Source organism: Microcaecilia unicolor, chromosome 13 (genome assembly GCF_901765095.1).
Source record: "Microcaecilia unicolor chromosome 13, aMicUni1.1, whole genome shotgun sequence".
Classification (NCBI taxonomy): domain Eukaryota; kingdom Metazoa; phylum Chordata; class Amphibia; order Gymnophiona; family Siphonopidae; genus Microcaecilia; species Microcaecilia unicolor.
In genome coordinates, this window is record NC_044043.1 from 79,180,873 (window position 1) to 79,192,647 (window position 11,775).

The 11,775-nt window shown below is 47.2% G+C and overlaps 1 long non-coding RNA gene across 1 annotated transcript; it reads left to right on the forward strand.

Annotated features, from left to right (window-relative positions):
• The first annotated feature begins 1,929 nt into the window (after positions 1 to 1,929).
• LOC115456877 lies at positions 1,930 to 11,237 on the forward strand. The gene is made up of 3 exons (XR_003939935.1): positions 1,930 to 2,011; positions 3,773 to 3,777; positions 11,224 to 11,237. It is a non-coding gene; the product is annotated as an uncharacterized LOC115456877 (long non-coding RNA).
• Positions 11,238 to 11,775: the final 538 nt, after the last annotated feature.

Genomic DNA, 11,775 nt, shown 5'->3' on the forward strand with positions numbered 1-11,775 from the left:
TCACCAACAATGCCCTGTGTTTTGCCAATCTCAGCTGCCCTCAAGGTGATTGCGTATGCAGTAACAAACATTCAATTTGCTATTTTTACATCAATGCTTGAAGATATCTTTTTACTATAACCACAATGAATACACATGAGAGAGATTTTCAGTCTCATTGGGCCTCCAGTGTATGAATATTTTTCTCGTGCATGTTCATGATGGGTATCCTGAAAACCAGGCCAGTTGGGCAAGCCTCTGATGTAGAGTTGGGAACCATTTTTCTTTTATATTTTTGCTCATACTTTTTTCAGTAGTAGCTCAAGGTGAGTTACATTCAGGTACTCTGGATATTTCTCTGTCCCAGGAGGGCTCACAATCTAAGTTAGTACCTGAGGCAATGGAGGGTTAAGTGACTTGCCCAAGATCACAAGGAGCAGCAGTGGGATTTGAACCGGCCACCTCTGGAACAGAACATTAATGTCCACCTTTGCATCCCACGTTTACACATTACTTAGGGCTCCTTTTACTAAGCGGCGGCAAGCCCAACATGGTCTTACCACTCACTATACAGGAAGTACCACTGGGCTACCGCAGCAGCCCGGTGGTACTTCCCACCCCTAGTGCGCCGTCATTTCCGGTACTACTACTACTACTACTATTACTATTTAGCATTTCTATAGCGCTACAAGGCATACTACAAAAATGTATTAATTTTTGTAGCACCGGAGTGTGCCCGGCGGTAATCAGGCACTACCCAGTTACCGCCCGGTTAATGTGAGAGCCCTCACCGTCAACTCAATGGTTGGCAGTAGGGACTCCCCCCCCCCCCCCGAAATGGCCATGTGGCAGGTGCTTTACTCACCACCTGGCCGTTTCCTGTAGGAAAGCAAGACTTCCCTTTATCCAGCTGCGGTAAAAGAGGGCCACGGTGCGTTTGTAAAACACGCATCAATGCCAGCACTGGCCCCCTTTTGCCGCAGCTTGGCAAAGGGGACCTTTAGGTAGGCTCCTCCAACACAGAGATCATAAGCCCAAAACGGATTTCCCAGGTCAGTTAGTGTTTATAATATAGATGGCAACTTCAATTGCTGATTCTGCCTCATTCAGCTCGCAGTCCACTTGCCTTTTCATACAAAGATATTACAATTTATTTTTCATATTGTTTAAGATTAGTTTTCCCTATGTTATCCTTGAAACTCATTAAATTGTTCAAAAATTTTGCTCTGGGTCTTATTTTGCTATTCTACTTAAAAAATAAAAAATAAAAAAGGAAAGCCAAAAGCACTTGAAAACTTCACATCGCTTAAAAGGACAGACAACCACCCATTAATACCACAGTGCTGCATATAAAAAATATATAGCTCAGAAAAACATACATAAAATATATGTTTTTGTTGCTATATTGAGATGTGGAAAACAAAGCTCCTACATAACTGGGTTTCCATATTGCTTTTGCTTTTAATAACTAGAACACAGAGTTCATTATCATAATGGACAAAGCTACTGGCAAAAAGAAAATAATTTGTTTTGATTTGTCCTTTTGCTATACACCAATACAAATATTGTCTGAGGGAGACAAGAAAGGCACTTCTAGAAATTAAACAGCAGACTTTGGCTTAACTACTTTCTGTCAGGGTTGGATTTGAGTCTTGGTATCCATAGGTTATCACTGAAACTAGGGACCTTAGGCACCAGAGGGTGGGGTGGGGTGGGGTGGGGTGGGGGGGGGGGCCTTTTCCACAATCCCACTTCTGCATACACCCTGGTACTATTGTCTCTCCCCTTACCTCATCTCCCCCACCTGTCCAAGGAGCCAATGCTGCAGAGTCAAAAGCAATTGCGCTTCTCCTTTTCCAGCCCCTCCTTTCTTTTCCCCGGCATGCTTTTTGAAGGGGAAGGGCCGAAGCAATAAACCAAAGTTCCCAGACTTTTGGGCCGATGATCAGAAGCAAACGCAGGCGCTGGAGACTGTTAGCGCCATACTAACGCCTGCGTTTGCTACCGCCGCATAATCAGAGCCCCCAAGCTGGTGTTAGAGCTTGCAGACCATTGGGGAGGAATGGTGAGCCCTGTCCAGCATGCATTTGCATGCTAGCTGGCCCCCATTCCCTCCAATGCAGCAGCCCCGGCAGGAACCCCCGACCTGACCCCCCCCCCCCCAACACAAAGGGGGCTGGAGGTCCGACAGACCTCCAGTCCCCCTGATCCCCCAGAAACAGAAGCCTGCGCTGCCGCATTGCTGATCTGCAAGGTCAGGCTTCTACATGGAATGTTGCTAGTGGAGGAGTAGCCTAGTGGTTAGTGCAGTGGAACATGGAATGTTGCTACTATTTGAGATTCTGGAATGTTGCTATTACTTGAGATTCTACATGGAATGTTGCTACTATTGGAGATTCTGTTGCTACTATTTGAGATTCTACATGGAATGTTGCTACTATCTAAGATTCTACATGGAATGTTGGCTACTGTTTGAGATTCTGTTGCTACTATATGAGATTCTACATGGAATGTTGCTAGTGGAGGAGTAGCCTAGTGGTTAGTGTAGTAGACTTTGATCTTGGGGAACTGGGTTCAATTCCCACTGCAGCTCCTTGTGACTGGGCAAGTCGCTCAACCCTCCATTGCCCTAGGTACAAATAAGTACCTGTATATACTATGTAAACCACAGAATGGCAGTATATCAAGTCCCATTTCCCTTTCCCTATCTGAGAGTCTACATGGAATGTTGCTACTAATTCAGGTTCTACATGGAATGTTGAGATTCCACATGGAATGTTGCTACTATCTGAGATTCTACATGGAATGTTGCTACTATCTAAGATTCTACATGGAATGTTGGCTACTGTTTGAGATTCTGTTGCTACTATATGAGATTCTAAATGGAATGTTGCTAGTGGAGGAGTAGCCTAGTGGTTAGTGAAGTGGACTTTGATCCTGGGGAACTGAGTTCAGTTCCCACTGCAGCTCCTTGTGACTCTGGGCAAGTCACTTAACCCTCCATTGCCCCTGGTACAAAGTAAGTACCTGAATATATGTAAACCGCTTTCAATGTAGTTGCAAAAACCTCAGAAAGGCAGTATATCAAGTCCCGTTTCCCTAAATTAACTGCTTTTACCACATTCTCTGGCAACAAATTCTAGAGTTTAATTGCTTCATCCAGCATTGCCCCATCTCTCTCCCCCTTTTCCCCATCCAGCATGGCCCTGTCTCTCTCTCTTTGTCTCTCTCTCCCTCACTCCCCTGCTTCTTCCCAGCATTACCCATTTTTTCTCTCTCTCTCTCTCTCTCCTCTCCACAATCTCCTGTTTACCTTGTTGTTGCCTTCCCTGGTCACCTTCAGCTTGGAAAAAGCAGCAGTGGGGGTGGGGTTGGATTGCTCATGTGTCAGTTTGGTCAAGAGTAGTAGTTCCTCCAGCTCAGAGAAAAAAAAACATGGCTTGTGAAGAGATAGGGATGTTCTCTTAGATGCCACCTGCATGGAGCAGTCTAGGAAGAATAAGTACATAAGTAATGCCACACTGGGAAAAGACCAAGAGTCCATCGAGCCCAGCATCCTGTCCACGAAAGCGGCCAAGCCAGGCCAAGGGCACCTGGCAAGCTTCCCAAACGTACAAACATTCTATACATGTTATTCCCGGAATTGTGGATTTTTCCCAAGTCCATTTAGTAGCGGTTTATGGACTTGTCCTTTAGAAAACCGTCTAACCCCCTTTTAAACTCTGCCAAGCTAACCGCCTTCACCACGTTCTCCGGCAACGAATTCCAGAGTTTAATTACGCGTTGGGTGAAGAAAAAGTTTCTCCGATTTGTTTTAAATTTACTACACTGTAGTTTCATCACATGCCCCCTCGTCCTAGTATTTTTGGAAAGTGTGAACAGACGCTTCACATCCACCTACCTGTTCCACTCCACTCATTATTTTATATACCTCTATCATGTCTCCCCTCAGCCGTCTCTTCTCCAGTTGACCCACTGTTGGGAAACAGACAGGGATCCAGAATGTTCCTCACTTTATGCCACAGGAATGCACATTTTACTGTCCTACAGATAAAATTTGGGCTGATTTTGCCACACCCTCTCTAATAACTTGAGTCATAAATGTCACAGTTTATAAAAAACATAAGAACACAAGCATTGTTGCCATACTGGGACAGTCTATGAAGTCCAGCATCCCGTTTCCAACAGTGGCCAATCCAGATCAGAAGTACCTGGCAAGATCACAAAACAGTACAATACATTTTAAGTTACTTATCCTAGAAATAAGCAGTGGATTTCCCCCAAGTCCATTTTAATAATGGCTTGTAGACTTTACTTTTAGGAAGTTATCCAAACCTTTTTAAACCCTGTCAAGCTAACTGCTTTTACCACATTCTCTGGCAATGAATTCCAGAGTTTAATTACACGTTGAGTGAGGAAATATTTTCTCTGTTTTAAATTTACTACTTTCTAGCTTTATTGCGTGCCCTCTAATCTAGTATTTTTGGAAAGAGTAAACAAGTGATTCAAGTCTACCCATTCCACTCCACTCATTATTTTATAGACCTCTATCATATCTCCCCTCAGCTGTCTTTTCTCCAAGCTGAAGAGCCCTAGCCACATTAGCCTTTCCTCATAGGGAAGTCGTCCCATCCCCTTTATCATTTTCTGTCGCCCTTCTCTGTACCTTTTCTAATTCCACTCTATCTTTTATGAGATGCGGTGACCAGAATTGCACAGCGTATTCGAGGTGCAATACAAAGGCATTATAACATCCTGCTTGTGTACCACTGCTTGCGGAGTGGAGGAGTGGCCTAGTGGTTAGAGTGGTGGACTTTGGTCCTGAGGAACTGAGTTTGATTCCCACCAGGCACAGGCAGCTCCTTGTGACTCTGGGCAAGTCACTTAACCCTCCATTGCCCCATGTAAGCCGCATTGAGCCTGCCATGAGTGGGAAAGCGCGGGGTACAAATGTAACAAAAATAAAATAGATACTATTGGAGATTCTACATGGAATGTTGCTACTATTGGAGATTCTACATGGAATGTTGCTATTCCACTAGCAACATTCCATGTAGAAGGCTGCGCAGGCTTCTGTTTCTGTGAGTCTGACGTCCTGCACATACGTGCAGGACGTCAGACTCACAGAAGCAGAAGCCTGCACGGCCACATTGGTGATCTGCAAGGGCCGACTTCTACATGGAATGTTGCTAGTGGAATAGCAACATTCCATGTAGAATCTCAAATAGTAGCAACAGTGGAGGAGTGGCCTAGTGGCTAGGGTGGTGGACTTTGGTCCTGAGGAACTGAGTTGGATTCCCACTTCAGGTACAGGCAGCTCCTTGTGACTCTGGGCAAGTCACTTAACCCTCCATTGCCCCATGTAAGCCGCATTGAGCCTGCCATGAGTGGGAAAGCGCGGGGTACGAATGTAACAAAAAAAAAATCATCAGGTTGACTGCCATTTTCTGTGCAAGGCAGAATTCTAGCTGCATCCCTTCTCTGCTTTTTCAAGAAGGGAGTCCATCACCAAATACATTTCACTTGTCAGAACTGAATACAACAGCATCTGCAATTTGCGAAATACATCAATTACGGGCAGTCACAACAAAACAAAAGGAGCTTTTTTTGCAAAGCAATGAGGAAAGCAGAAAGGCATTATGACATCTGGAAATTTTGCCAATCCACATCTTCAATAATGCATAAGTAAAGTTTAAAAAATTTATGCTAAACTTCCTGAGCCGCTGCAGAAACTGATCTGACATTAGCCCTGCACTTTTCACATTTCCAACTTTTTTGTGGCTTGGAAGGGTGCCTAGGCTTTATATCATCTTCAACCTATCAAAGCACTAATACCCCATTGCCTGTAAGCAACCTGTTTAAGAAATAAGTCAAGTTTAATTACAGCTCTGAGGTTTTCAGGGCTCCCCAGAAACAATAACAAGCTGAGCTGCAAGTAAACCAGGCACATCAGCAGAAAATGAAAGTGGAAGTAATGAAATAACGTCTGAAGTGTGGCAGATCTCAAAGTGGCATGTAGCTGGCTAATAAATTCAATCCACATCTTTTCATTCAAGTCTCTCTCCAAGGCAGGGCAAAAAAGATACCCCAGCATTCATCCGTGTCCGCACTCTCGCTCCTATTTATAACAGGCCGGAGCATGATTCAAAAAGTACAGAACTTGTGGAAGATATAAGCAGACATATTAAAACTGGTTTAGCGAGCATTCTAAAATTCAGAGTGAGTGGAGGATTAGGAACTCTGTACAGAAGAGACTGGTTGAAATCAGTGCCGTAGCGAGGGTGCCTGACACCCGTGGTGGGTCACCCGTGGTGGGTTACCTTGCAGTGGAGAGCAGGCGGGAGGGCCGATCCGCCCCCAGTGCACGTCACTGGGAGCTGCGTTGGCTCTGCTGCTTCCCTGCTTTCTCTGCCCCGGAACACGAAGTAACCTGTTCCGGGGCAGAAAGAGCAGGGAACCAGCGAGCCGACACCCCCCCAGCGGCGTGCACCCGGGGCGGACCGCCCCACCGCCCCTCCTTCCTACGCCGCTGGTTGAAATTGCCATTCTGGTCAGGCTGAGATAAATCGTAACTGAGGGGTCCTTTTACAAAGGCGTGCTGAAAAATGGCTTGCGGTAGTGAAAGCGCGGGCTTGGGGCGCACGTCGATCCATTTTTTAGCGTGCCTGTAAAAAAGGCCTCTTTTTTCACAAAAATGGATGTGCGAGAAAATCAAAATTGCCGTGCCTCCATTTTGGGTCTGAGACCTTACCGCCAGCCATAGACCTAGCGGTAAAAAATCTGGGCAGTAATGATCTATGCACGTCAAATGCTGCTTGGCGCGCGTCCATTATGCGCACCAGAAAATAAAACATTTTTCAGATGCGTGTAGCGGACACGTGCCATAATTGAAATTACCGCAAGGGCCACGCGGTAACCAGGCAGTAACTCCAATTTGGCGCATGTTCGGTGCGCGTAGGCACCTACGCGGCTTAGTAAAAGGGGCCCTAAGTCATTCCTATCTGCTGGGGATTCTGTCTGTGTAATGGGACTTCAGGAGAAGGCTACCATTGTATCTGAGGAAAATCATGGTACTTTTCAAACCAGGGGCGTAGCCAGACTTTGGCAGGAGGGGGGTCCAGAGCCCGAGGGGAGGGGGCACATTTTAGCCCCCCCCAGCGCCGCCGACCCCTCCGACATTGCCGACACCCCCCCGCCATTGCCGACCCCCCCCCCCCGCTGCCGCCACCACCACCAACTTTTACCCCCCTGCCGATGACCCTCTTGACCCTCCCTCCCGCCGCCAACCCTCCCCCACCGTCGCCGTCACCTACTTTTGCTGGCGGGGGATCCCAACCCCCGCCAGCCGAGGTCCTCTTCTTCCTTCGTTCTGTTTCTGTGAGTCTGACGTCAGACTCAGAAACAGAACGAAGGAAGAAGAGGAACTCGGCTGGCGGGAGTTGGGGTCCCCCAACAGCAAAGGTAGCAGACGGCAACGGCGGGTTGACGGCGGGGGGGGGGGGGGGTCAAGAGGGTCGTCGGCAGGGGGGTCCAGGGCCAAATCTACGTGGCCTCACGTAGCTATGCCCCTGTTTCAAACAATGATGCTCCTTGCAGAACAGGGGAACAGTGTCATCGTTTAATAGTAGGCACCAGGGGCGTAGCCAGCCTTCCGTGGGGGAGGGGTCCAGAGCCCGGGGGGAGGGGGCACATTTTAGCCCTCCCCCCGGCGCGGCCCCCCCCGCCAACATTGCCGCCCCCCCTCTCGCCGCGAACCCGCCGCCGCTGCAGCCTACCTTTACTTTTGCTGGCGGGGGATCCCAATCCCCGCCAGCCGACGTCTTCTTCTCAGTCGCTTCCTGCTCTTCAATTTGTTTGCTGACGTCCTGCACGTTGTACGTACAGGGACGTCAGACTCAGAGAACAGAACTGTTCTCTGAGCCTGACGTCCTGCACGTTCAGGACGTCAGCAAACAAATTGAAGAGCAGGGAGGACTGAGAAGAAGACGTCGGCTGGCGGGGAGTGGGATCCCCCGCCAGCAAAAGTAAAGGTAGGCGGCGGCGGGGGCGGGTTCGCCGGGAGGGGGGTCCGGGGGTGAATCTGCGGGGGCCCCAGCCCCCTCAGGCCCCACGTAGCTACGCCACTGGTAGGCACAGTGACTGTATGAATTTTCACATCATTAACAGAGTTTTACAGAGCTGCTTGCCACGTGTGCTCCCGAGATACTGCATGTTATTCAATAATCCATTTCTTTTGTCCAGCATCTTTTTTCCTCTAAATCCTGTTTTACATTAACAAAAATGAATAAAGGACAGAGATGGACGTAGCAAGCTGTCCATGTCATGAGAACCATCAAAGTTTTTAAGATAAGTTCAAGCACTGAAAAGTAAAGATAGAAGAAAAATTTAGGTAGGGTGGCTTTTGAATGGAAGAGTTGACTAGTGGTTAGTGCAGGGAACTGCAGCTCCTTGTGACTCTGGGCATGTCACTTGGGGGGTCCTTTACAACGCATCGGTAAGCCCAATGTAGGTTTACCGAAAGCTAAATCGGGACTACCACTGGCCCAACACAGCCACCAGCAGGAGTTTTGCGCCAAGCCCGTGCCATTTCTGGGGGAACCCCCCCCCCCCCTGGAAATGGCTTGCATGGCAGTAACCTGGTGGTAACCACTGGGTTACCGTGGGAGCTCTTATCGCCATCTCAATGGATGGTGGTAAGGGCTTCTTGCCACATGGCCATGTTTGTCTGGGGACTTTCTACCCGCTAGCCCAGGGCCCTTTTTCCCGCAACTTGGTAAAAGGACCCCTTAACCCTCTATTGCCCCAGGTACAAAATAAGTGCCTGTATATTGATTGTAACCGCAGAAAGGCGGTATATCAAGTCCCATCCCCTTCTCCTATTTAAGCTCTAGCTTGGAGGCTTTTGCAGAGCCTTCTGAGGCTTTTGCCTTCCAAGAAATTTGGGGTTTATGCAAATACACAACTACTCGAATAAGTGAAGCAAAGCACAATTGTTTTTCCAGTTTAGCACAAACTGGGCCCCTTTTACCAAGCTGTGGCAAAAGGGGGGTTGAGGTGCTTTTCACGAGCGCCAAGGCTCCCTTTTATCGCAGCTAGTAAAAGGGAAGTCTTACTTTCCTACAGGAAATGGGTTGGCGCCAAGTAAAGCACTTGCTATGTGGCCATTGTTGGGGGGGGGGGGGGGGGGGAACCCTTACTGCCACCCATTGAGGTGGCAGTAAAGGCTCCAGTGTTAACCCAGTGGTAACCGGGCAGCGCACAGCACTGTCTGATTACTGCCGGGTGCACTCTGGAACTACAAACTAAATTTTTGTGTCTCCAGGAATGATGGCGCACTAGGGTTGGGAAGTACCGTTGGGCTGCTGCGGTAGCCCGGTGGGACTTCTTGTATAGCGAGCGGTAAGCCTGCATTGGGCTTACCGCTACTTAGTAAGTGCAGACCACTGTGACAGTAATAAATTTCATTTCCAAGCAAGGGTATAATCTCAGTCTCTCAGATTTGCTGCTGACACTTCTATCTATCTATCTATCTATCTATCTATCTATCTATCTATCTATCTATCTATCTATCTACTTATAATTTCTATAGCGCCGCAAGGCATACGCAGCGCTGTACACCATACACAGAAAGACAGTCCCTGCTCAAAGAGCTTACAATCTAGATAAGACAGGTAAACAGACAGAACAATTAATGGTAAGGGAATAAAGAGGTGGGGATAAAAGGACAGGTTAAGTGAGTTAGGAGTCAAAAGCAGTGGTAAAGAGGTGGGTTTTGAGTTTGGACTTGAAAACGGCTAAAGACGTGGCTAGACGTACAGGCTCGGGAAGTCCACTTGCCGTAGTATTTGCTTTGTGCCAAACAGAGGTTTTTTTTGGAGTTTATCAGTTGTAACGTGGGAAATCCCTCGTATTTCTGTATCTTTTTGCCATGTTTTCTCGGTACTTGTCCAGGGCCGCTGATAATCCTGCAGTATGGGGTACCTGCTTAGACTGAATGGAGGTTTTTTTTTTTTTAGCCTCACGGCTTTTCTCTCCAGTTTAAAAAAAAAAAGTTTGGCTGTTGATGTAGCTGTAGCCCCCATTTGACAGTAAAATTAGCTCCATGCAGCGCATTTAGCACTGAGGTTTTCTTTCTAACCATTGTTAGAACTTCTCGAATCAGTCCTGAGAAATCCTGTGCTGAAAATTATTTGATCATCATATAGAAGACTTTACTCCATAACAGTCTTTATTAATTTTATCAATATCTATGTAATATGATTGGATCCATCAGACTCGCATATTTCAACCCTCCTGCAGTAATTTAGCCATAGTTACTGCCGGAGGGTTGAAATATGCGAGTTTCATGGATACAATAATATTATGTAGATCTTGATAAAATTAATAAAGACTGTTGTGGAGTTAGGTCTTCTATATGCTGGTTATCTTTTACCTCCTCCTAAATTAAAGAATTATTGTGCTAGATTTTATATCAATAATTATTTGATAGCAGGATTCTCTTAGTGTTTTTGCCTGCTTAGATTCCCAGAACCTCTACTAAACAAACAATATGTCTGGCATCAGCAGTCCAAAATATAATCCAATTTAGTCAAAGGTATGTCAACCACAATACAAGGACTAAGCAATAATAATTTTAATGCTACAAGTTTTATTTTTCAACCAGACAATCCCCATAAACAGTAAAGGTGGTGGTGGTGTGGGAGGGGGGGGGGGGGGGTCCATGCACTCAAAACCCAATCCACCACAGCAAACTTATGGAAGCATTTCCCCCCCCCCCCCCCCCCCAAAAAAAAGAAGAAAACATGAAAAGGATTATTTCAATCATACTCCATTAACAAAAAAAAAATAATAGCCAAAGACTTCTTACAATGAAGAAAAGTTGAGCTAACATGAACGAGGAGATATTAATCTCCTTAAATGATATTTTTTTGGAAATATAAGGTTTTTTGCTATTATTTTGGAATTAGGAGGGTCCTTTTACTAAGGTGCGCTGACCAATGGCCTGTGCTAGTGTAGACACATATTCTGGGCGCACACAAAATTATTTTTTAGCGCACCTACAAAAAATGCCTTTTTTTTTTTGCCGAAAATAGATGTGCGGCAACATGAAAATTGACCTTACTGCAAGCCATTGATCTAGCGGTAAGATCTTGCGCGGTAACCGGGCAGTAATGGGCTACGAGCGTCAAATCCCACTTGACCCACGTGGCTGCCATGCGTCAGAAAAGAAAAAATAGTTTTCAGACGCGCATAGCGGATGTGTGCCAAAATTGAAAGGGCCATGCGGTAACCGGGCAGTAACTCCAATTTGGTGCATGTTGGGCATGCATAGGCCAGGGGCGTAGCCAGACCTCGGAAGGAGGGGGGGTCCAGAGCCCAAGGTGGGGGGCACATTTTAGCCCACCTCCCCCAGCCGCCGACCCTCCCGCCACTTTCGACCCTTCCGCCGCTGCCCCCCCTGCCACCAGGTACCTTTGCTGTCGGGTGTCCCCAACCCCCGCTAGCCTTAGCCTTCTTCAGTGCTGGTCTCCAGTGCGTTCGCTCACTTCGCTGATCTGTGCTGTCAGTCCTGACGTCCAGCACGTCCTGCACGTTCCTTTAAATGGGAATGCGCAGGTCGTCAGGACTCACAGCACAGATCAGCGAAGTGAGCGAAAGCGCTGGAGACCAGCGCTGAAGAAGACTAAGGCAGGCAGGGGTTGGGGACTTCCACCAGCAAAAGTACCTCGTGGCGGACGGAGGGTTCAAAAGTGGAGGCCGTATCTTGGGAAGGATGTTAAAAAAATGGAAGCGGTG